The sequence below is a fragment of the Ochlerotatus camptorhynchus genome, unplaced genomic scaffold, assembly GCF_037179485.1.
Source record: "Ochlerotatus camptorhynchus isolate MF236.1 unplaced genomic scaffold, CSIRO-AGI_Acam_v1.1 ptg000284l, whole genome shotgun sequence".
Lineage (NCBI taxonomy): Eukaryota > Metazoa > Arthropoda > Insecta > Diptera > Culicidae > Ochlerotatus > Ochlerotatus camptorhynchus.
In genome coordinates, this window is record NW_027040773.1 from 6,612,407 (window position 1) to 6,639,055 (window position 26,649).

A 26,649-nucleotide genomic window follows, 5' to 3' on the forward strand; every position below is an offset into this window, starting at 1 on the left:
AATCTTTTGCGTATCATGTTTTATCAACTTTTTCAGGAGCGATTTATGCGGTTAAATATAGTTTTATGGCAGTCATCAAAAGTTTGTTAAACTTTCAGGCCAGGAGGAGGTTTTATGCTTTCATTTTCAACAACCACGTGTAGAGTGTCATAAAACTGACATAAAACCTATGCTTCTAAGGTAGTTCGCATATTAAGTTTTAATGAATGCATTAAAACTGGGCCAATTGCCCATGACATGGCTGTAGAGCGGTTTACAGGAGGTTGTTAAAGCAATGTGGTCGTCAGTGAAGGTTTTATAATTTTGTTATATTAACTGCTTTAAAACTTCAATAAAACAAAAATTGTTGCTTGGGAAGCTATACTACTTTTCTCGAATTCGGTGGTGGCTAAACCAGTGGTGGCTAAACCAGGGACCACATTATGTAACCAATACGAAACGAAGTTTTCATACAAGCCTTTATACGAAAATTGGTTTTCTGCGACATACCCTATGAGGTCCTAGATTTTAGTAAGAAGATTTTCGGAAAATCACCAATTTATCTTAAAATATTGCTTCGTTCTATGAGAAAATTTCTTCAATTTTTTTGTAGCAATCGTGATATTATGTAGAAATTATATATGGAAGAAAGTGCACCATTATTGATACATCAAATTAAAAGCAAATTTCGCCATATATTCTCAATTCGGTTAAATATTTTAATCAATATTTGAAAACTACTCGCCTTGTGGTGGTAAGTACTTTCAGAAACAGTAAAAAGCATACAATAGAAAACTAGACATAATTTACATTACTGTTTTCCAATCAATAATTATGAAACCAGAAATTGGTCGTTGAAAAAACTGTTTAAAAAAATAATGCAGCTGGTCCATCCGAAATTATCTGGGTTATCTTGTAGGATATCATGATGTCAAAATATAGCCAGCTTTGAATCAGCGTATCATGGCTTGATATTCAACCGAGCGAACTTTTTCCTTCTCTCCGTTGTTTATTTTTGCACAAAGCTTTTTTTAGATACCTGGTTTTTTATGACAATTTATCTTAATTTCCATACGAGATGGGCTCGGTAGCTTAGTGATTACAGTATCTGCTTACTGACCAGATTGTCGGGAGATCAATCCCCGGGCCGTACACCCTTCCTTGCAATTTTTCACTTTGCTATACTATCCCCACTGCTATTATAAATTTGGCAGTAAAGTTTACCGCACGTGTATCCTATGCAATGTCTGTTCAACCCAGTTTAGATTAATTGCGTTTGTTTTGAATATCTTCGCTGTCACGTACGACCGAAATGAACAAATTAGTTTATTATACATCGACGAATACACGTTTGTTAATATTCACTAGTAATTGATTATTCAACCCAAAATTGTCAAAAACAAAAACGATCCTGAAAGGCAAAATACTTGCACATTTTAAATTATTTTTCAGAATTTTTAGAACAAATAGTGTTGAATAATGATGTATTCCAGGCCTACTCTTAAGTTCTCAGAATGATGTAAGAACTAAGTGATTAATCATAGCATCCAATTTTATTGTTGATATCACTGAACTCTCCTGTTTCGTTAGAACAATAATGTTTACCTTATGTTACCCATACAATGCTTAGTTTTATCATAATGATAAACTAGTTTTATCATAATGAAAATCCTCTTATACTTTCTGGCAAATAACTATTGATGATTATTAAAATCAACCAATGACCATAAGACGTGCGAGAAAGTCAATGTAGGTAATATATCATATAAACTGTATTAATGGGCACACATATAGTTTATTAATTAACATAGGATGTACCGTAAACGTGGGTTATTCTTCGTGAGCGGTAATTCCGCGAACTTATCATTCAAATAAAAAACTGGTATACCAAATGTTGTAACTTTTTGACAGGACACAGAAAATACACAGGACAACAGATAACATGACATGTACTTCCAAATTTATCGAATTTAATCAAATCGATTGACGAGTGAGCGGAATTACTAAGCTTGTGCAATAACCCACGTTCATTGTACGTAGTTTCCCAAATCGAAACTATCATGCTGATATTTTGGTAAACATTCATAATTGAAAATCATGCATATAATAATTAATTTACTTTACGTGTAGGTAGTTGAAACGCTGATAGTATTTATTTTATTTTAAAATAAAAAAAATAACATGATTATGCTTGTGATTTTGTAGAAAATGTATATCCATATAAACGAAGCCTGGGTGATTGGTGACTATAAAAAGATACATTTTTTATTTAGTTTGAAATTGATTTTAGATCATACACGAAGATTTAAGCAATCGGCAACACTGCATGCCTCGCTGCTGCGCGAAGGTGCTTTCCCAAGTAGCATTTATTGTTTTATTGCACTCTATTAGTGGTTATTGAGATCAATTTCATAAAACCGCCAATAAAATTAATAGCTCCAGCACAACCTTTTGATAACCGCTATAAGATCGTCATACAGCTTAGTGGACCACTCTTGATAAGGTTTATAAAGCATGTTTGAGAATCACAATAAAGCTGTCTTAAAACCTTTTGTCAGGAAGCCTCATACTCTACAAAAGGTTCTCATAGCCTCTATAAGAGTAATATTGTATCCAAGCAGTTTTATTATGCTTTGGTGAAAATCAGTTATAAAGCCAATTTAATTTGTATTGGCTTCAAAGCAACCGCCATAAATTAGCTTGTTGTTGTTCTGTTCTGCTGAAACTTTTTTTTTTCCAAATGGAAATCTTTAGCGGTAAAAATAGGTTTGAGTGTTGGTGTCAAGATCACCATGCAATCAATTTTGTTTCATGGCGACATTAGTGAAAATCTTAAAGAAAATATGTTGCTTTTTAGAAGTTCCAAAACATATGCGCTTGAAATGTTTTCGTGTATATTGAGATAATATGAGCGTTAAATAAATGCGCCTCCAAAATAATTCAAGTTAACAAAAAAGATTGTTTCAGAAATCAAATGAATTTAATGGAATCACCTTAATTTTACAGAAAATAGATCTAAATACATAAATTCATACCAATGCACACTGGAAATCATTTCGGATCTCTTATTTAGCCATTATTTTATTGAAATTTCTTGGATTTTATTCCAAGGCTAATGGCATTTTCATAATGACAATATGGCGACAGAGGACAGCAGGCAAGAAAAACACCAGGCGCAATTCTTAAAATGTCTAATGCTTACATTGCACACTGGGTCAGGAATGCAACCTAGCGGAGCAAAATTAATAACTCCGAAACGAAGCATTTCCGCGACTTGGTGTCTTCGACAAACTTTCTCGTCATAATAAGGACCATCTATTGACATAAACAAAAAGTTCAAAACTCTTCCGCAAAGATGGCGTCACAATCTAACTTCTTTATATGACGTTTTGGAAACTTGATGTCTTCGGCACAGTTGTTTATCTTGACAAAATGAACAGCTCTTTCAAAGACGTAAAATTTCCACAGTCTACTGGTTCCAAGTTATATAGAGTTAAAGAAAAAAATGTCGAAAATATGGTTTTTTTTCTGTTTCGGTTTTTTTGCTTATAGCTTTATAATGTTATATTTTTCTCTTATGCAAATACATTAAATAAATAGCTTTTGTGAAGAAACATACTGGATTAAGCTTCAAATTTCAAAGATATTGTTGAAAAAACGAAAAAAAAAACACAATTTTTGAACTTTAATATCTCCCAAAGCGCAAAAAATCGCAAACTGACATTTTTAGCAAAAATTAAGCAATTCTCGATTAACAAAATATCAACATTTGAGAGAGGTATATTTTTGGGTCAAGATAAACAACTTTGCCAAAGAAGTTAGATTGTGGTATCATCTTTGCGGAAAAGTTTTGAACAATTTGTTTATGTCAATAGATGGTCCTTATTATGATGAGAAATTTTGTCGAAGACACCAAGTCGCGGAAATGCTTCGTTTCGGAGTTATTAATTTTGCTCCGCTAGGTTGCATTCCTGGCCCAGTGTGCATAGGATGAAAGCAGAACAGAAAATCATAATGCATGATTTTATTACGAGAACTATTTTCTTTTTACAAGAGCAATTCAAGCTGAACTTTGCATTAGGTCCTAAGTAACATTGATCGATTCCCTTCGTCGACTTTCTCTTTCGTTAATAACTTATTTACCGAACCGTTTCTTGATGTGTTTGTCGTATTGGATGCTAGATAAAAGCTTCTTTTATCGATTTATGTGCTGAAAATACCTGGGAATGTCTTTACATGACCGTGGGGATGCAAAGAGAAAGTTGACGAAGCGAATCTGTCAATATTACTCAGGACCTAATGCAATGTTCAGCTTTGATTCATTTTTTATTTGAGGGCAAATGTATATTCCTATTCTACGGGTGCAACCGATGAATTTTACAAACATTTAGAAAAGTTTTGAATGGTACATTAACCTTTATGAAAAGTTATGCGTGATTTCAACCTTTTTGCCCTAGGACTGTCACCATTCCATGTATTTCGACCAAGATTCGACCGTGTCACCCCATGTATTTGCGAGCGAGAACGGAAGAATCATGGAGATTGCTGACGTTTTTCTTACGCACACTACGTCGCGTATACGTATACACGAAATGTTTTCAAGCTCATGCTAACAATTTTGTTGATTTTCTTTGCGCTCCGCTTGGAAGTACCGGAAAGTTTTTATTCTTTTCTATGTTGTAAAAATAAACCACCTATTTACATTTCTGACAAGTTGCAACTGAATGCTTATAATTGTTTTAAAATAACTGTTTCATGGCCAACTAGTTTTATTGCGCTTACTTATAAAGCAACGATAGGATTTATTTTTTGGTTTTATAAGGGCAATTTATATTACTTTTTTGTATACTTCAAAGCAATCATAAAACCTTTCATAAGTGAAAATAGCATAAGCATCAGGTGGTTTTTTAATTAGCTTTATAGAGGTTTTGTAGATAGCTATAAGAATGTTTCATGACTTGCATTGTATATGACCGTCATAAAGCTGTAGGTAATGGTTGCAGCTGCAATAAAACCTTTATAAATTTTGAATATAGCCAAGCAGCTCTAGATTTGTTACTTGGGTTGTGAGACAATCGATCTAAATGACTTACGTTCCGAGGTACGTTCTCCCTCCTCTTGGGTATAGGGGAAGAATATTGACAAAGTGAAATGAAAATCAATTTTTCAACAATACGTCATCAATATTACCTTTTCAATAATATTGTGCCGGCGCCGGTGGTGTAGTGGTAAGCGTGACTGCTTTCTCACTCCAATGGGTCTGGGTTCAATCCCAGCCGAGGTCGGTGGGATTTTTCTAAGGCATAAACATCTCTGGTCACGTCTTCCTTCGGAAGGGAAGTAAAGCCGTTGGTCCCGGCCCATGTGTGGTTTGAATGGGTGCGATATCCTATGCAGGTGTGGAAGCTGCCTTCCTGCACATTCGATTGCCGTCAATGGATGGCAATCGATTTCCGTCGGTGATTGGCACTAGATTACGGAACAGAGACCGACGTTTTAAATAAACGAAAAAAGAAAGAAAGAAGAAGAAGAATAATATTGTCAGTATGTCAATTTACTGTCAATATATAGACCCGTGTAACGAGCGTGTTGTCAATACTTATGTATTGATAATATTGTAAGGGAAATTGACAATACGATGTTTGTCAATATATTGACATGTGTAATGGGCGCTTAATGAACATGCATCCACGAGTGAACAAAAAAAAATGTTGACGTCGAAACTCAGTGGTTGCCTTGATGAATGTTGTTATCGCGGAACCGAAAAATTACCCAAAATTAAGTTCTTTTCACTCATCTCCCATGTTCCGTTCAATAAGCCAATTTTCAGTAAACCGCTTATAGTAGTTTGCATTTGGCTACGGCAAAAATAATTACTTACTCGTATGTATTTTCTACCCAAAATTAAGTTCAATTGATTCAAATTTGAGAATATCTCATATACTCACTAGTAGCTTATCGAACGATAGTCATGAGAAAGTCGAATCTCTCGTTCCGTTTTTGACAACAACAAAAAGTGAGAGTGGGATGTAAAACTCAAAATTACTCAAAATTAAGTAAAAAGAACTTAAATTTAGGGTAATTTTTTTTTCTCTGTGATGTTCAAATGCATACAGGTAGTTGCTCTATCTGTTAAAGTTGTCTTTATTTTCTGCTAAGTTGAGTGTACACAGTAACCGCAAAATACCAAATAATGACTACAAAATAAGCATTTTCGAGGGAAACTGGGACTACCCATTAAATGAGTAAAAATATTACCCATTTATGAGTATTTGATACCCAAAAATGAATACTTACTACTTGTTTTTGTTGTTGTAATTACTCATAAATGGGTAAAATTTTACTCATTTAATGCGTAGTCTCAGTTTCCCTTGAAAATGCTTACTTTGTAGTCATTATTGGGTATTTTGCGCTTACCGTGTAGAAGAAATGATTTTTATCAGCACTGATATTATGGATTTCTAGAGAAAAGAAAAATAAAAGCCTTATATTATCTATACAACAAGTCTTGTTATTCCAGATACCTTTTTGTTTTCGGTTGTTATTGCATTACTAAAGTTATCAACCTTGACTCATTTTGTTATCAGTTGTTATCATGATAAAAAGTACTATTTGTTTACGAAGCATGCAAGGTTTGTTCAAAGCTCTACATATTATCCTCATGGTAAGAAAAAAAGGTGCTTTAACCGCTAATCATATATCAGCTCTAAGGTGAAAGCACAGACAAACAGACATAACTCTCGCAAGTTGTTCATCGAACAAGTATTTAACGGACAATTTAAAAGTATCGTAGTTGGTAGTACCGCCAGCTGTGGCGCGCATAGTCAATTCCCTTGCGTTTGACGTTTACACACTACCGCCATCTGTTCAGCGTAGTACCCACCACAGTGTACTCAACAGATGGCGGTAATGTTTTAGCGACGATGTTTTACAGTGAGAAATATTCAATGTGTTATGTCTGTTTGTCTGTGGTGAAAGTGACTTAGTGATTAAATAAAACTATAAATAAATATTTTTGCTGAGACATCACTTCAGATTGCACAAAATGACGATAGCTTTTTCCAATCTGAAGTGATGTCTCGTGATTTTTTTTTTAATTTGTCTTTACAGCTTTATTTCACCTTAAGATCAAACCGATATCTTAGCTTGAAATAAACTTGCATAGCTCACAGGATTTGTTATCAAGATGTTTTCAATTAAAACAAAATTATTTCTTTCTTCTTCTTTATCGCTTTTAAAGCTTATTGCTTATCGCATATTAGCTTATTGCGTGCTCTCAACTTAGTGTTCTAGATGCACTTCCACACGGTTAGAAAAAAGTACCCAAAATTAAGTTCTTTTCACTCATCTCGGCACTATACTGCAGGAACACAAAAGTAGGTAAAGCGGGTCAAAGTAAATTTCATTTACTTGTGTGCAATTCGTATGGAATTTTCCACTGGCTTTTTAACCAAAAGTAAGTTAGTCGTACCCAAAAGTAGGTGAATATGATTATACACAACGTTGGGTTCCCACACTTTACTACCCCTGTTGGGTGGTTTCTCTACTCCGTTTTTGACAACATTAGAAGGAGAAAATGAAAGAAACTAGTCAAAAGTAGGTAAAAGTGAACTTTCCGTTGGGTACTTTTTTCTTACCGTGCACAGTTATTAATTGAAAGCTTTCGATGTCTGCTACCATTTTTGCATTAGTATAATTGTGTGGCAAGTACAATCACACTCTATGCACAGGAAAGTCGAGAAATTTTCCAACAGAAAAATTTATTGACCGGACTGGGATCGAACCCCGCCACCTCCAGCATGGTCTTGCTTTGTAGCTGCGCCTTTACCGACTAGGCTAAGGGAGGCCCCAAAACAATTATTTATTTGTGTGATATCCAACGAGCATTTTTTGTTTTGTTGGCTGTTTTGTCGACCACACTGATATAATATTCAGTTATCAAACCTAGATAACTGGGTATTAGAAATTGTTATCAATGTAGTATAAATCTTTGCTTGGTTTACCCACCCCACTAACAAAGCTCCAAACTTCCTGTGACACTTATGAGAAGTCGTAGAGTTCTCTCCATCTCTCTTAAGTTAATCTCTAACTAACAATCCTTCCTATTCTCAGCAGTCACAAGGACGTGGCCAGGACAGTTCTCAAACATCTGAGAGGCCGAGATCAATCCCATTATCTCGGTCAACGGTAACGGACGGAGGCGGCAATGTTCTCATGTAATGGCCAAGGACTTGTACTACCTTCAAATTTGTGCAACTTGTGCGTAATGCGAATGCGAATTTATCTTCATTTTTACAACTTTTAAGAATATTTACTTGATTGCACTTTTCGTTAGTAATAGCTGAGGTCAATCTGATGGATGGTTGATCTACATTTTAGATCATTAAATGATGCTGAATGATAATTAAAACATTTATTATGGAAGGTCAGAGATCAGAGATCAGAGGTCTGCTGGGGTGAGAGGTAATCATGCTTACCACTACACCACCGGCGCCGCTCAAATGTTGTTTCTCAGATATTTTGACAAAGTTGACCAGGAGGTATTTAAAAGATCTCCAGATGATTGAAGATGGCGATAAAGTCAATGATCTAAATATTGTTTTTCAACGCAACATATATAAATTTTAAACTCACATAATTTAAAGAAAATGGACTATAGTTGAATTTTAGCATATAGGAAAGTTCAACAATATCCAATCGGTTACGACATAACCCTAGCTTCGATTATGAATACAATATTTTTTAAACATCCTAAAATTCCACAAATATCTAATGACCGCCCATACGGCTTATTGATTGAACAAATATGCTGTTCTAATCCTGTGGAATTAATGCTAAATTCAGATTAAATGATCTCACGGAGACCCTTGTCCTTACAGTTTATCATTGATGTTCTTTTAATGGGATCACAACCATTCAACGAATTGAGGGAAATAGATACTTAGATAGGGTGTTGCGCATTCGAACAAAGGGATGCTCCTTCCTCGTCGGAAAGGTATCGAATTTCCAACCAACAACTAAACGCCCCCTTGGTACGTATAGCTCCCGTCGGTGGTGGAAAACTCACATTATTTGCACAGCTTGTGTAGAACATCGATTGAATTTGTTGGGCAAATATTTGTGTTTGATCTTGTACTTTTGTCGCTTAATGTAATCAAACACACTGTTTGAGGGTGCGATTAGCTGCGGTGTGTGATTCTACTGAACTAATTATTGTCTGTAAGGATGTCACTCATATCTGTGGTTTGTGAATGTGAGTATTTTTGATATAATTAAACGAGTACCGTGTTAATTATTGCTTTAGAACTAGTTTCAAGAACAAAGGAAACGATGTTTGAAACAATAATCATTCTTACGAACACTTCTATAAAGTTTTTTGAGTACCTATCGCTTCATAAAATCTAAATGTTTTTCAAGACCCTATAATGAAAAAAAAATCGTGCAGGTTGTGCAAAAAATCTTTCCACAAGGGAGCATTTCAAGATGCAAAAAATAATAAAGAAAAATCTAACAATAACGTTGCAAATGAACCCATCATTATACGTACTCGACGACGCATACACCGAATAAGTTCAATGTCTCGGGGTGTTTCACCCCTCCCAAAAAATACCAAACTATGGTTTAGGCCTACCCAATTCCTTACATAAAGGGGTGATTTGAAAATATGCTACTTCTCAAAGGGCTATTAAATTTGCTTTTGTTGGTCGGGAAACTGTTCACAGCACTGTAGAAGGATCAGGATAATCAAATCAAATATCTGTAGGTCTTTGGACTCCCATTATTATTGCTGCCGCCGAACGCGCCGAACACGTTGCTGCTGGTGACATGCAGAGGTGTGAAGCGACAAGCGAGGACGACAGCCATAAAGTGTTAATTCGATCGGCGTTTGATAGAGACGACCGCTGACTGCGTAAAATTATATCGATGGAAAATTGCTGCGACTAATGCGAGCATGCTCTCCACTCCACGGTATCGGAAATTCGTTGCGTAATCCTACGACTGGGTAATTTTCTGGCAACATGTTAAAGTGAGAAGCTATAATTATGTTGACGGTAATCCGACATTTTAAAGCGATTTTTCTATATTTCTAAACATCGCTGTATCGAAAGGACATTGGGCAGGGAAAGAATTATTTTTAAAGAGTAGGGTAAACGCACTAATAGTGGAGGTATGTTAGTACAATGTGTTCCTATAGTGGCTTATGGAGACTACCTCCACTATTGGTGCGTTTACCTTAAATGTTTAGATTCTGACCAAACTTGCCGATAAACCAAACTGACAGAAACGCTGAAGCACAAGATGAGTGCAGCATGGTCGCATTTGCAGAACATGTTGACGGCCGGAGGAGGCCTCATTAGAGGAGCTCATTTATTCTGTTTTGGACAGCAAGGCAGGAGGCAACAAACTGGAATCTTGAATATTTTTATGAACTACTCTTAGCTACGATTGCCTAAAATAAGCGGTATTTTTTACCGATAAAAATCGTTTCTTTTTATTATAAATAGGCTATTCTTTAGTTTACATTGGGACATTTTTAACGCTAAGTTTTGGTGATCCATGATTACTGATAATTTAGGTATGAGCTTTTTCTTCGACTATCGGTTATTTTTACCGATATCTAGGTATTCTTTACCAACTGATGTATGTGCATTTTAGCGTGTACGTCACCTTCATCATAAATCAAGAATACTGAAAATTGGAACAGATTGGCCAAGTGGTAACGGTTTTATTCCGGGTTTCCGAAAGGCTATCGCCGGGAGAAAAGGTACCAGTCGTCTAGAAAAAGGTGATACTGAAAATCTGCAGCAACAGGCATCTATGTGTAGTGCTGATTAATATTTTCACAAAACCAACACACAACCTGGTTAAAAAAACTGAGTTCACCGGTAACCCGAATCAAACTTAATCTACACTGATAAAATTTCAAAGATTGTTTTTTATGTGTCCCACACATTAATTTTTGCAATGTGATCAACAAATAATATCTATGTGCCGGACACATACTTAATGTGTACACATAAAAGCCATGTGTAACCACAAATACTATTCATTTGACTCATAAATTTCATATGTGCTTCTATGTGGATTCTGTTTATGTGTGGTCAGATGAAAATCATGTGGAATTTTACATGGAAATTCGCCAATAAAAATGTGTGGAATTCTATTAGTGTAGGTTATTATGTATTGTTGAATCTTTTAATTTTGTTGAACTTCTTAACGGAATCCGTTTATAACGAGCTTTTGAGTGTGTTGATTTATTTCCTTTCCGTTATAATTGCTTATCTTTTGATGACTTAATCAGTGCCAATTACACATATATTTTTTTTTATCAAAGTATGCCTTGATTTTTCTCTGCAACTATAGAGCTTTTTGACGTTTATCGGCGCACACTACTGTACCATTTAAATCGAATTAGTGGGAGCAAGAGAGAAACATTTTAGTGGGAAAATAAACCGTCCATTCATCCAAGTATGCTAGATAGGGAAAGACTATTAAACGTCAAAAAGGTCTATATGAACGCGCAACACAAGAAAATGGCCTATCATTGTTGATCGATTCTCTTCATCGATTTTCTCTTTCGCGAGTAACCCGACTGCAAATGAATTTACCATTCAGTGTATTGTTTCAGGCACAAGCTAACATCATCTTCCGTCGAACTGTGCTGTGAGTTTAGCGAGAAATTTGATTATGTTGCCGTGGTAAACCAAAGAGCAAGTCGATGAAGAGTATCGATCATCGAGGATAGGTCCTTTTTAAATGTTACGCGAGAATGAAGTATAATGGTTATCAGATGACCCGCCGAAAGATTTGGAACATCCGTAAAATTGATGAATTTACATTACGGTCGACCAGCAGATGGAAATGATGTGAAAATGATAATTACGTTTTGCTACCTGTCAAATCATATGGAATATTTTTTAGTACATCATCACTTTTGTGGGTTTGGATTTGAAACCTAGGTGTCGCATGCACTGGTGCAGTTTCGCGTAAATTCATCAATTGATTGTTGCGTAAATTTGATCAAATTATGCCTTGCTTTGTTCTAATACTACAGTCAGGAATCCTTATTGCCGGGCTGTCCGCGAATAAGACTGTATGGAATTTGTGTCCAACATACATAGAATATCTCGTGATCCTCGTCATCTAGAAAGTCGCTGTCTTCAGCAAGTCCTTTCGGTTTGTGGTCATAATAGTTTTAATAGTTCAGAACTCTCTTATTACGCAGCGCTACCCAAATAACCAACAAGCCCACTAATCGCCTTTTTTTTTGCAATATAAGGCTGATGTACGACTGTACATCCTATATTTATCTTATATCGCTAAAAGGGCGATTATCGGGTAGTTAGCGGGCTTGATGGTTACTTGGGTTAGTGTGCGCATGAATTTTATTTATAAACTGCATCTCGAGATCCTGGCCATATAGAAGGTTACTGTCTTCAGAGAAGTTGTTCAGCTGACAACGGTCTGTTCAGGCTTTGTTCACACAAATTTGGAGAATTTATTCAACCATAACATCGAAATATTTGGTAGTGAATAAGGTATGTCGAGAAGCTTTTATTCGACTTACAAGAGTTGTTTGTAACAGAGCTTTATTTGATCATTTTTTTTTTGACTATTCAGCGTTTATTAGACATCATTTACTTCCTTAAACAGCGATGGTATAAAGATGTATCATAGACGCTTGATTCTCATGTGAAATAACGTTTAATTAAACACTTTTATACATTGATTAAACGAATATTCAACCACGGAATAATTATTCCGAAAATAAGAACGGCACAGAGCAGGGTTGTTTTTCTCGTTCGTGATTGTTGTGTCAATTATTTTTGTCGAAGCACGCACCCACCACACAGATCTAGAAAATTTACTAAATACACACACATGTCGTTAGATGGGATTCGAACCATGACCTTTCGATCACCAGCCGCTTGCCTTGCCATCTGAGCTATCCTAGATTACATCATATGGGCTAAATAATCAATAAAAGCTTGAATCTGAAAACCTATCAGCACTCCCAGCCGTAACTCTAGCTAATTCAAGGAGATGTGAGAATGATTAATTCATTCATAGTTGTTAAACATGAGACCAACGGTACCTCTCCATATTTCTAATTTCGATGGAAGGGATGCTATTCTTTTCGATAGATCTATGAATTGGTTGCCATGATTGATACAATCTATGATTACGATTTAAATTAATTAGGCGTTGAAAATAAATAAATAAAAAGGGTTGGTTTTGGGATTGAACTCACGACCATCTACTTGGAAAGCGGAAACGGTAACCACTTTGCTACCAATTTCGTTTTGTTGTTAGCCTGGAGCAGTGGAATAATGAATGAATAAGCCGTTTGTAAAGCATTTACAAAGCATGAAATTAAAACAAGGACGCATAGTGATATAATAGCTATTATGCTGACTGTATTCACCATTATTCAGCAATATTGGTAAGCAATGCAATGGAATCTAATAATGGAGCTAGAAAACAATTATTAGACGTCTAATAAGGCATTTTATTAAATCGATTGAAAACAGTCAAATTAAAGCGACAATGTATGTGCAAATTACACTTATTCAGTTTGTTATTAGATCAAACTTCTGGTTCTGAATCAGGAAGACAGTCAACGTTTATAAAGCTTTTAATAAGTAAATTAATCATATCAGAGCAAACGGTGGAATAAAGGCGCATCTATCGATCTCAATGAGCTCTTTTCAGCACATAATTCGACATTCTGTTTTATTCAGCATTGTACACTGTTATACAGCATTTATTCAATGTGTATGCTTATTTGTGACTCTGAATTGTTTGTTGGGTATGTCTCGAAAACTCCTCGAACAGCTTGCTCAGCGCTGAGAGCAGGCTAATCGGTCTGTAGCTTGATGCCATCTGCGAGCTTAGTTAGCCCATATTTATACCAAAAGAATGTTCCCTATTCTTTTGGTATAAATATGGGCTAACTAAGCTCGCAGATGGCATCAAGGGAACATTCTTTTGGTATAAATATGGGCTGCGAGCTTAGTTAGCCCATATTTATACCAAAAGAATGTTCCCTATTTTACACAGCACTGCTAGCTGTCTCGGGAGTTGCCCTCACAGAGCAATGATAGTTAGATTTTATTCACATTCACGCTAATTTGGGTTTACTCAAATTACGCGTTTCATTAATGACTTAATTTTTATTTATTTTTTCTAATCATTATTATTTTACACCAACTCTATACACCACACCATAGTTTACCCATTAAATGAGGAGGGGCACTTTTAGCGGAAATGGGTATTTTTATACCCATTAATGGGTTTTCGCGAAACACCGTGTAGGCGTTCTACTTGATTCACAACTCACTTTCAAGGACCATGTGGCTTATGTTTCCGCTAAGGCATCTTCTCAACTTGGTTTCATTTTTCGTTTCGCCAAAGATTTTAGGGACATTTTCTGTTTAAAAACACTCTATTGTTCACTAGTCCGCTCCATATTAGAGTACTGTTCCGTAGTATGGGCTCCTTTTTACAGCAACGGGATGAATCGTATACAGGCAATTCAGCGAAGATTTGTACGTTTCACCCTTCGTTGGCTACCCTGGAGTGATCCTTTCAATCTCCCTAGTTATGAAAGTCGTTGTAATTACTTAGTGTTCGCCAAGGCGTCTATAAGGCTACCTATATAGCTGCTCTCCTGCTATCGGACATCAATTGCGGTTCACTTCTGCAGCAGTTGAATGTCAATATCAGACGCGTAAATTTACGTTCTTATTTTTTTTCATCATCCAGGCTTCTCGCATAAACTACAGCGCTAATGAGCCGTTAACTAGCATGTGCAAGATTTTCAACAAATGTTATAACTGCTTTGATTTTAATATCTCCCGTGTTAGGCTTAAGAATCTGTTTTATAATGTACTTTTAACTTCCTGACGGTTTCTGTTTTCTGTATTTAAATTAAGTAAATTATGTTATAATTAATATCTTTTTATATGTTTAGGACTTAGTCCAAGCAAATGTATCTGTAGGATTCCATGTTATCTGTTGGTACTGAAATGATGAGGTTTTGCGCTCACTAGTGTGGGCTTTTCCCTCCAAATAAACAAATAAACAAAAGAAAAAACAATAATAAACAAAGTGAGAATTTTCGGAGCAGGGGTGACGTGTAGAGGCTGGATATTAATGCTAGCCCAACTAACAATGTTCGCTGCGGAAACGATTTAGTCAATTCATTTATACAGCCTCAAGCGGTATTCAAACGTTATACGATATGAGGCAACCTTTACTCAACCTCTATTCAAGCAAATCTGGCGAACTGAGTCAGCATCTTATGGCTGCTGGGACGGTTGGAACAAGCTCTTATTGCATATCAATTTACGCTTCTAAACAGCTGTTATCCTGCTGTTTAGTTGTGTGCAAACTTGAAAGGCGCTTATTCAACCTTTTCCCGGTTATCAAATAAACACTACACAGCTTTCTCTTGAAGCCGGGTTAAATATTGTTTACGATTTTTTTGTTGGAGGAATTTATTGAGTTTATTGTGCTATGAATCAAATTGGGTATTGAGGAAAATGCATATTCGTAATCTGCATTAAAAATGGAACCCAAACCCAAGATTTCATCCATTTTGGTACACTGAAACTATTTATAATAAGTACGATTACATTTGCAAAAATCACCTTATTAGCGCCCCTCGGTAACACTTTGTATGGGAGCGAGCTGTTAATTTGTTTGTTTAGTGTCAAACAGTGAAGTTATTATTTTGTTTTAAATCTTGATTTAAAAATCGAGATGAAAGTGTGTGGATTTGAAAAAAAATATCGCTGTGCTCAGAAAACGAAACTCTTTCAGATGATGTATTAAAAACGATACATTTTTCAAAATTGAAGAACCCAATTAATCGAAATTAGTTATAAGCACACTGCCACATTATTTACCCTGTTCCGGAACCTGGAATCGAACTCGAGACGATCACATTCACACTTAATCACGGTTTCCCTGTTCGGTTTGAAAACTGTGATTCAAACTTTAAATCACAAAAAAATACAGCTATTCTCAATAAATATACAAAGGGGAAATGACGGCTTCGGCATGACAGACTATTTTCGGCAACACAAATTGAAACACTATTTTCACTGGATTTTCTTACGAAAACACTTCGCTGAATGCATGCAAACGATTCTTTATGCTTTCAGCTTCAATTTGACTATATTTTTACCACTGAGAAAAAGCAATCTAGCAAGGTTTTCTTGAAATGCAACACACGCACTACAAATTGTAGCTGATTTCGAGTTGCCGATAATAGAACAGCAGATTTACATGCAGTTCAAATGGAACGGTTGCCGAAGAAAAACTGGTTGCCGACAATACTCGCTCTCACTAGAGAAGATTGGAGCTTTGTAAAAGCGTTTCAAAACAGTTTTTGACAATTATTTCGACTGAAATTGTTAGAGCAGCTGGCAGCGAAAGATCGTAAACAAACCAATACTGCATATGTGTGCGTTCCTTAGAGAAAAAGGCTATAGAAAGAAGGTCGCTGCTTTGGTTGCCGAGAATACGTAAATTCCCCTACTTAGATTTTAGTTTTGTGTTCGGTAAATTTTACCGAAATCAGAACAGCTGAACGTTCGGTGAAACTTTGACCTTCATTTTAAAGTCCATTGAATTAAAAAATAATCTCAAAACATGTTCAACCTTGTTTAAACGATCAAATCTTCTCTTTTTAGTGTACACAATAATATTATTTTACCGAAATCTGTGAAATTTTACCGAAATCTCAACAGCTGAACGTTCGGTAAACAGTTTGGTGATTTTTCACAGATTTCCTATGATTTTTCAACGCATATTTGTGAAAAATCACAGGAAATCTGTGAAAAATCATCGAACTGTTTACCGAACGTTCCACTGTTGAGATTTCGGTAAAATTTCACAGATTTCGGTAAAATGATCTTAGTGTGTCACACTTAGAATTTTTTACAGAAATCTGTAAAATTTTACCGAAATCTCAACAGCTGAACGTTCGGTAAACAGTTTCGCAGATTTCCTGTAATTTTTCACAAATATCTGTGATTTTTTCACAGATATCTGTAAATAATTACAGGAAAACTGTAAAATTGTTAACCGAACGTTCAGCTGTTGAGATTTCGGTAAAATTTTACAGAAATCTGTAAACTAATCTTAGTGTGAGATTAAGTTTCAAAGTAACTGAAAAGCAATTGAATTAAATTGCATACATTTTACCGAACAGTTCAGCTGTTCAGATTTCGGTAAAAATTACCGAAGTCGGCGAAAATTTCTAAGTGTGTACTGATGTTCAGTAACTTTTGCGACAACTACTGAATACGGTTATAGCTAAGAGGAAGAGGTGACAATTGGCTTCTTCCTCTTTTATTTCTATCTCTATCTCTAGCTTTATCTATCTCTATCTCTATCTTACACACATGAAATCGGCCAATCAGGAGCTGGTTCACGTTTGACAGAAAAGTGGTTCATTTTCGCCCCCGTATTGTCACCTCTTCTCTTAGGGTTATAGCAAGTACTGAATTTTCCGTAAAATAACAGATTTACGGTGAATGACTTAAACTTAGTAAAATAGAGTACCGAGTTTTCAGTATTCATTATGTTTTACTGAACAGTCATCAAATGATATTCCAAAATTGCTGATCTCACCAGTAGGTCAACTTCCTTGCGTCATCCTCCTTCATTTCACCTCACGCACTTTTCCTCGGAAATCTCTGTGTGCCAGTAAAAAAACCCTCGGGAAAACCTTTGTGAAATTCAAGGTGAACATAAGTGAAACATCTGGAAACCAATGCAGGAGTGCTGAGCATGCCATGGAATCGGGTAGTTTATGGACTTCCAGATAATTTACTGATTTTTAAGCAAAAACATCCACTAACATTGCCTGTTGTAGAGCTCCATACATGGACACACCGAATCACCAGGAAGCGATAAACTTTTATCCTCTTTCATAAATAAAAATCCTAAAAAATAGTTGAATCAATTAAATCCTACTTATGGCGCGCATAGTCAATTCCCTTGCGTTTGACGTTTACACACTACCGCCATCTGTTCAGCGTACTACCAACAATCAATACGAAACTAACGATTTTAAATTGGCTCACTACTTGACTAGCCTATTGGTCCCAAGCAAATCGATTAACGTACCCCATTCTAGTCAAAATTCTAGTACTACACAATGTTTGTTTTGATTCGCTGTGAAAGTTTGACAGATGAAATGAGGGGTTATTCGTTTTTCCTATGTTTCGAGGGGTGAATCGATTAGCTTGGGACCGAAGATGGTACCAGAGCTGAGCCAAAAAGTTGAGCACGTTTCTTCGGGACCTACTAGTCTTAGAGTTACCTCTATGGTACTACCCACCACAGTGTCTCAACAGATGGCGGTAATGTTTTAGCGACGATGTTTTAAAGTGCGAAATATTCAATGTGTTGGTAAATTCATTACTGACTTATAGCACAAACGAAGTGACAGACGGAGCAGCTCGAAAACTTTGGTGACGCACCTGCTATTGCAATTTTTCAGTCTACCACATGGCAACACCACTACTACTGAATTGTACCACATGGCAACACTACTAATGGATTGTACTAGAATGTTTTGGTTCTATCTCTTTCACTCTACTCTAAACTGAAATGCATAAAAAAATGACAAAATGATACACTCTTTGCACACTGTCAAAGATCATACTGCACACAAAACCAACTATGTTCAAATCAAAACAAAAATACTGTCCCATCTGGTGGATGCTGGCAAAAGCTTCTAAGAAAATTCTATTACAGCGAACCACATTATTTTAATTGATTTCTTCGCCAGTTAGTCGTCTGTCACTTCGTTTGTGCTTATAGTACGTTCAGAATACAGTGTTATAACATGTTATAGCGCTATCTTTATGGTGGTTTCTGTGTTGCAATTAGTTGACAACCGTTATAACATGTTATAACTCCTCAGTCTGGCCAGCGTTTTAAACGGTAATTTTTGACAATTCAGAGATTCTGCGATTTACGGAGTTTTCAGTAAAAGTAAAAACTGCGGGGATGATTAATGAAAACTCAGCTGTTTAAAAACCCAGTCAAATTTTACCGACTTCAGTAATCGAAACTCTGTGTGTTGGCAAACCTTGACACTACCAGCATTAGCTACACCAACACTTTGAACTGATGTTTTAAAATCTACATGCCCTCCTACAACAAGATCGCTGAGTAGAGGCTTAATAATAGCATAGAGGTAACTCTAAGACCACTGGGTCCCGAATAAAATCATTATTATTTTTGGCTCACTCAGTACCAGAACAACGGTCCCAAGCAGTCCCAAGCTATTTCACTCACCCCTGCATGTTCTACATGAATCCACACACCCCTGATGTTATCTGTCAAACTTTCATAGCGAATCAAAACAAACATAGTGTAGTAATAGAATTTCAACTAGAATAGGGTACGTTAATCGTTTGCTTGGGACCAATAGGCTACTACACAGCAAAAAAAAATGTAATATCGATCAACGTAATTCAAGCTGATGTATGAAATAATGATGTAATAACAAAAAGCAGATACAATATTACATCAATGGATGTAATTTTGTTCGCAAAATCGATGTACATCGTACAATGTGATATTACACAACCGATGGATTGACCTGGTTGCAGCAGTTTCGATGTAATATTCAACAACTTTTTTTGCTGTGTAAAGTGGTGAGCCAATTTAAAATCGTTAGTTTCGTATTGATTGTTGATAATAGTGAACATGGATCACTTTTCTCGATTAGTGATTTCAACTTTGTAAAGGAGCAGAGTAAAAGCTGTAAAACTGCACACGTCTAAAAATATACCTAGCTGACTGTGAAAATGCTTCCAAAGTAGCGCTAACACAGTTCATTAGCTGAGTATAGGTTGTTTCGGCTCTTAATCATTTGGTGGATTATTTTAACTTTTGGTTAAAATTTGACAAATGGAAAGTTATCGATTTACCCTGCTATCCGAGCGTGGTTACTTCTGACCGATCTTCTGACAGACAAGAAGTTAAGTTTCGACAACCTTGGCTAAGTTCTTCTTTAAAACCGGTCGATCGACAGCACAGGGATTTTCGAACATAGAAAATAAGTTTCGAAATATCACTTATAACCACGAGTTAAATTTAACTCGGCAAATGGTTCACACACATTTCTAAAACAACTGAGTAAAAGTGACTCATTCTCGGAAGAATTCTCTGTGACAGTGTATAAGTTCAGCCACAGGGAGACAGGTTTCGCCGAGATTATCTGTCAATAATTTGACATAACACGAAAGTCGATCAAAATCAGCTGTCAGCTTTATGCACTGTGTTATCTCGCTTTCGCATCAGTGTTTAACATGCTACTTCACTCACACTGCTTGTCTTTGTTTGGGTTCTGCATGCAGTGCAGGCAACTTTGGTAAGTTGTTAAAAATAAATCGTTTTGTATCGTGCATGAAATTTTAATTTACTTTAATTAAAATTCAATTTAATTAAAATTCAATTTAATTACCCGCATAATTATTTATCATAAACCATAAAGTTTTATGGTTCGTTCATAATTTATTTTATGGTTACCCATACGCAGTATATTCCGTTTAAAGTAAATGCTTATTTCAAATTTGGAAATGTATGAAAAAATCGTGAATTTTTAATGTTAATCTGCCGGTGGAAGCATAACTGTCCCATGTAGTATGGAGCATCCGGATAATTTGGGACCTCCATTGACAGTAATGTTGCAATAAAAGAATTATAATATTTTAGGCCACAACTTTATCACGTAAATGCCATGTTAAGATTATTATCACTTTAGTTAAAATTATGCATAGAAATAAATCATATCCATATCGCAACCTTGCGCTATCGCATTTTCAAGCCAAAAAGTATGTATGACATCGAACCATCAATTCTCGTTTATTAGAAAGCACAATAGGTATAGGTATATAATATGAAAAGGTTTTAAGTCGCATGAAATAGATTAAGAAATAATATTATACCATTGTAAATGTAATGTATTAATACTTAGTCTTCTTTTGTGCTTGTTCAATTGTATTTACGGAAATCCTTGCATAATTATTTATCCCATTTGATTTACACGGCAATCACTTCACCGTGAGTGACAACTGGTCACTTCACTTTATTTTCTCCGTGAAGTGACACTCGTAATAAGGGCCGTAATATCAACAATCAATACGAAACTAACGATTCTAACTTGGCTCACTACTTGACTAGCCTATTGGTCCCAAGCAAACGATTAAAGTACCCCATTCTAGTCGAAATTATAGTACTACGCAATGTTTGTTTTGATTCGCTATGAAAGTTTGACAGATAAAATGAGGGGTTATTGATTTTTCCTATGTTTCGAGGGGTGAATCGATTAGCTTGGGACCGAAGAGAGTACCAGAGCTGAGCCAAAAAGTTGAGCACGTTATTTCGGAACCTTCTAGTCTTAAGTGGACCCTACACGATTGACGCGAAGGGGAATTATTGACAATAATATTGATGATGTGAATTCAGAAATATTGTCAATCTCGATATATTGACGTCAATATAGAATGTATTGACAATACGATTATTGTCAATAAAAGTAATCGTGTAGGGTCCACTTTAGAGATACCTCTATGGTAATATAGCACTAAAAAACCGAGTAAAAAACAACCAAGCAATGTATGATGATCCATAAAAAATCTGTCGACGTTAATTTAAAAATAAATCTGACAATCCGACAGCACTGCTGTATTGACTGCTTGCGCCTTGGATATGGTTCATAATTTATTTTTCTCGCTATCCATTTTGAAAAGCAAAGTTTGTGGTGTCATTTCTGCGCGATAAAAATCGACTTATATCCTCCTGAAGACGGGGATTTCCGGTTTAAAATTAGTTTCAAAAGTAAGTTTACGTCCGGGGGATCCCTTTGCGATAGTTGGTTGGTTCGGTAGTGCGTTTATTCGGTCGGAATATTCAAGTGAAAAAAATATTTTCCATCTTTTGTGATTCTGCTACTGGTGGTGCTTCCTGCCTGCCTGCCTGCTTGCTTCCTTCGTTCCCTCGTTGGTGTTCCTCCCCGTCTGTATGTATACAGCCGGATTGCGGAAGGTTTTGACTCTATCCCGCTCGCACTCGCTAACTGGTTGCTTTGTGGACGAGTGGAATGGACGGATATTTACCTACACAACACACACGACGGTCGTGCATGGTTCAGTGTCATGCTACTTAGCAGGGGCGAAACGCCATCTGCGTCTTTTATTTTTGTGATTTGTAATCTTGAGGTGATTGTGTGGTTTTGAATCAATGAATGGACAATTAATTCATAGTTCATAGAGTTATCAAAACAATGATGCTGGTTATCGGTCGCATTGCTAGAAACAATAGACTCGACAGGGTTGTGCATACAGAGTATTTCTACAGCACCAAGGAATAAACGAGAAACAACCCGTGTTGATTTGAATTAATCGGATGATACTTAATGAACAACGCATGTTCACATCAGGTCTAAATAAATGTCGCTTATGTAGAAAGATTCAATAAGCTTACAATTAAACAAATCTTATCTGGAAGAACCACAACACAGAGGCCTAAAAAGTGTGTGTTTTAGTTCGGATGTGCGTCTGTGCAAGGAGAAGAAAGGAAACAAATTGACTGCCTGCTGCTGTCGACGAACCCCACAACTACTAGTGACCAAATTGAGGAAAATCTAACGCCGTCATGTGCAATAGGTGCAGTAGGTTATCCTTGAGCAACGAAAACATTATCAGGACCTATGACGTAGTAGGATTACCCGAGACAGCTTATCAACAAGGAGAAACCGATTCCCAACTAACGTTTGAACGACACAGTTTTATTTTTGTCACTAATATGCATGTACCTGTGTTCGTGCATTACCAGTGGGACGTATTAGTATAAAACGGTGCTTATGTGAATATAATTATTGAACACGGAGGATATCGAATCAGCAGCATTGGGTGTTTACAAATAAATAATTCTAATTTTTATTCGTCATCGCCACCGATCAGCCGCTTGTAGCTTCGTAGCCATTGTCATTTTGGGAAACCGGATGGCAAAAAGAGAGCAGACGAACAAAGACCAAGTGAACGCGTTGTAACGCTGATACATCTATTGCAATAGTGATCGTCTGGAGGAGTAAGCGAATAAAAATTGGTCAATAAGAGCAGGAAAGTACCTTCACAGCTGACGGTCGCGTAAGTACCAGCGAGCAAATAAAATTATAATGATGATGGTGGCAATTGATGATGGAAGAAAAGGAAATCAGCGGTGACAACATTGTAGCCAGCACATGCTAGTTTGGGCACATATCTATAGTCAATATTTAAGGTGGAACGTGTGCTGTTTGGCTCGTGAATCAATTCTACTGAGCAGGAAGTTTTCGTTTTTGCGTTGTCCCCCATTCGGACTGACTCGTCGTTGTTTTGATTAGGTGTTTGCTTGATCTTGGAATAGACGAACGGGAACTGGGTGACAAGGTATATTTAGCTAGAATATGATAGTACAGTGATCAGAATTACAAATTAAAGCTAGGTTCTTGCTGAGCAAATGCTACAAGAAGTATTAATTACAAATCTAATTAAAGAAACGGTCTTACGGCGCCGGTGGTGTAGTGGTAAGCGTGATTACCTCTCACCCCAGCAGGCCTGGGTTGAATCTCAGCCGGCGCCGCCGGGATGTTCTGAGGCATAACATCTCTGATCACTCCTTCCTTCGGAAGGGAAGTAAAGCCGTTGGTCCCCGGTTCATGAGTTGATGGGTCGATATGTAGGGTCCACAGGTGTGGGAGCTGCCTTCCTGGCGTCGGTAGCATTGGTGCTCAGCACGGAAAACAAATCAAGGAAAAAAAACAAACGGTCTGAACCAGCTCAAAACTATCTTGTTTGACTTGCTTCTGAACAAGCATTATAGTTTATAAGCTATAATATAATAATTGTATTCATCGAATTTTTACCAAAGGAATTTAATTTAACGTGATTTGTCTAAACGTCCAAAGAAGTAATTGGTCGTCGCTTTATCGCATGGAATACATATACATACCGCGTAAACTGAGTAAAAACACCGGCTGAATCCAGAAACCCGCGTAAAAAACCGCATAAAATAAAGAATCTGTGCAAAAACAATGCACTGAGGCAAATAAACTTAAGAATTTCATCAGACTCGACTTGCGAACGGCACATATGAATTTCATAAGCGTGACTTATGAATGATTTTCGTCTAACATGAGGTAGCTCTTAGCCTATAACTATTTAATTTTTCCAAGCATTGAAAGGCGAGTGGTCAACACATAGGCCTTGTTATCTTAACGTCCATGGTTCTTCGGTTCCAGTCTGCTCCGTTTTGTTATTTTTGTCATCATTATTTTTCATAAGGCAAATCAATGAAATTCATACTGATTTCTTGTGGCTAAAATTCATACGTAAATCTTATGTAATTCTTACGTCCATTTGCCTCAGTGTGCGTGAAGAAAGTTAAGCGTGTCCAACCGCAATATAATAATTATAAATTTAGTTTCCAAATCAGCAATTCATTATCCAATTTTTAACTCAACTTACGGTAGGGTTAACTACCCCATTTTCGGCCTATTAAGCACAACTCGCACTTAGTCTTTCTTAATCTAGCGCAGTTTAGCACCAAACGGAATGTTATTATTACTGATGGCTTCCAAATTTATTTACCTTTCTATACGTACCGTAAGATTTGGTAAAGAGGAACCAATCGTTGAGATATTGTCAAAAGTCTAACACTGCTTCTTGACGCCAAGCTCGGCCTACGGATTCTAAACTCGGCCTAACGCATTGAAACGCCATTGAACCGCAAATGAATTCACTTCGGCCTATCGAATGAAGATAAAAATTGATTTGGTCGCTCCGCTTCTTTTGTTTTTGTGAATTATGGGTGCAAACCTTCATATCACGCGTTCTCATTGACTTCATCCGGTAGCTTATTAACTGAAGTATCGTACCAAACTCATAATTGACTTGTTAACTCAAAAATCATGGAATAATTTTTTGTTTTCTGCACGATAGGCCCAAAATGGACGATTAGGCCGAAGTAGTTCTCTACCCTATTTCATTAATATTTGTTTTTAAACTAGCAAATGCATTTCATGTACAAATTGATTTAAAATACATCGAAGTGCAGCTGATTCCAAGTTATCAAATTTTCAGTTTGTCTTTTAACTGTGTTCTAATAATAATCTTTCAAATAGCGAACATTGTTATTCAATAAGGGCCCGTAATAAACCACGTACAGACCCCAATCATCAATTTATTTGATAAGGCTCAATTGAATTAACATTACGGAGCCGAGGATTCTTGTTCACTATACAATACATCTTAAAACTGTAGTCAAAAGGTACAACCCAATAAACACTTTATCTTTCGCTATCCAGTAAGCCTCCCCCATCAGAACGGGAGCCGCTTCCAGTGGTTTCATTGTATGGCAGTATCGCCAACGGGAGGCAGAGTGCTTCCATTGCAGTAATGGACGCAAAACGTGGTCAGCACTCACACACTCATCACGAAACGGTTGCTTTCCTAAGTCGACGACGCATCGACTGAAAGAACTGCTGATAAAGGACTGCACAATGCTTACTGCGGAGTAAACAGACGATCGCGTGACACACATCTAGAGTGGTCTGCTTCTGTCGACAGCCGAGTGAATACTCCACGTAACATTTGTTTAGTCAATATTTCAAAAGTAACGGCAGATCCAAACAAATGAAAATGATAGTTTAAGGCAAACTCAAAGTTCCAAATTGCCGAATCGTAATTTAAAATTCACACTAATAACTCCCCCAGTTGATGGAATTCTGAACTAAACATCTAATAGGTCTTCTGACCAATTTTGTCAAAGACAGCAACATTCTATCCTCTATCGTCCGTGTTAAGGGGGTATTCCCGATCTTTTTTTTCAAAAAATCAAATTTTTTTTTTCACGTTTTTTTGTACTTTAGACTATATACTTTCATCCCCCCAAGCCGTTTTCCGATCAGCGAATTCGGTGTCCAGGCATAGCTGACTAATGGTAAGAACCCCCAAATGGTTTTAACTAAAGTCAAAACTTTAAACGCGTTTTTCTCGAAACCATATTTTTTTATCGGGCGAAGATTTTTCTCAGAAACTATAAGAGATATTGACTTGAATCTTTGCGCATTTTGTTCCTTATTAAATTCTTTGGAGCTTCTCCCACTTTCAGCCAAAAATATTAACATTTACCATTGTTTGAAGCACCTTAAAGTTGCAAAAAAGCGGGCTAAAAATCGCCTGTTTTTTCATATGGCCGCCATTTTGTTAATTTGCAAGATTTTTTGCTGTCAACGGGAGAAGCTCCAGAGAATCTTATGCAGATTATTAATTTCATCACGAAATCTGTTTCAGATGAAGCCGTTCCAGAGAAAAGTCTTCGCCCGTCCAGGCGTTTGCGGCGAACAGGGGTCTGTTTGTCGCCATTTTGTGACGTCAATAATGTCTTTTTTATGTCGAAAAAAAATTTATTTGTAAACTTTAATGTTCAATAAACAAGAATCCCAAAGAGTTAGGCGCATTACTATTCATTTTCCTTGAAAAAAAATTAATTGAAAAACAGGCCGAAAAAAGGCAAAAGATTGGGAATACCCCCTTAAAGCAAGCAAGTAGGGCGGTGTACAATGCGTTTTTGAAAATAGTTCATTTTACAAAGTGG

General features: G+C 36.5%; 1 protein-coding gene across 5 annotated transcripts in view; it reads left to right on the plus strand.

The window, feature by feature from the left end:
- Nucleotides 1-21,742: 21,742 nt before the first annotated feature.
- Nucleotides 21,743-26,649, plus strand: part of Atg17 (autophagy-related 17) — a 54,080-nt gene continuing 49,173 nt past the window's right edge. For 2 of the 5 annotated variants that reach the window (XM_065228166.1, XM_065228163.1), the window contains exon 1: nucleotides 21,743-21,849. The gene's annotated coding sequence lies outside the window, so the exon portion shown is untranslated. Of the gene's footprint in view, nucleotides 21,850-22,283; nucleotides 23,160-26,649 lie in introns of those variants that run through there. The other 3 variants (XM_065228168.1, XM_065228167.1, XM_065228164.1) reach the window with 2 other exon arrangements.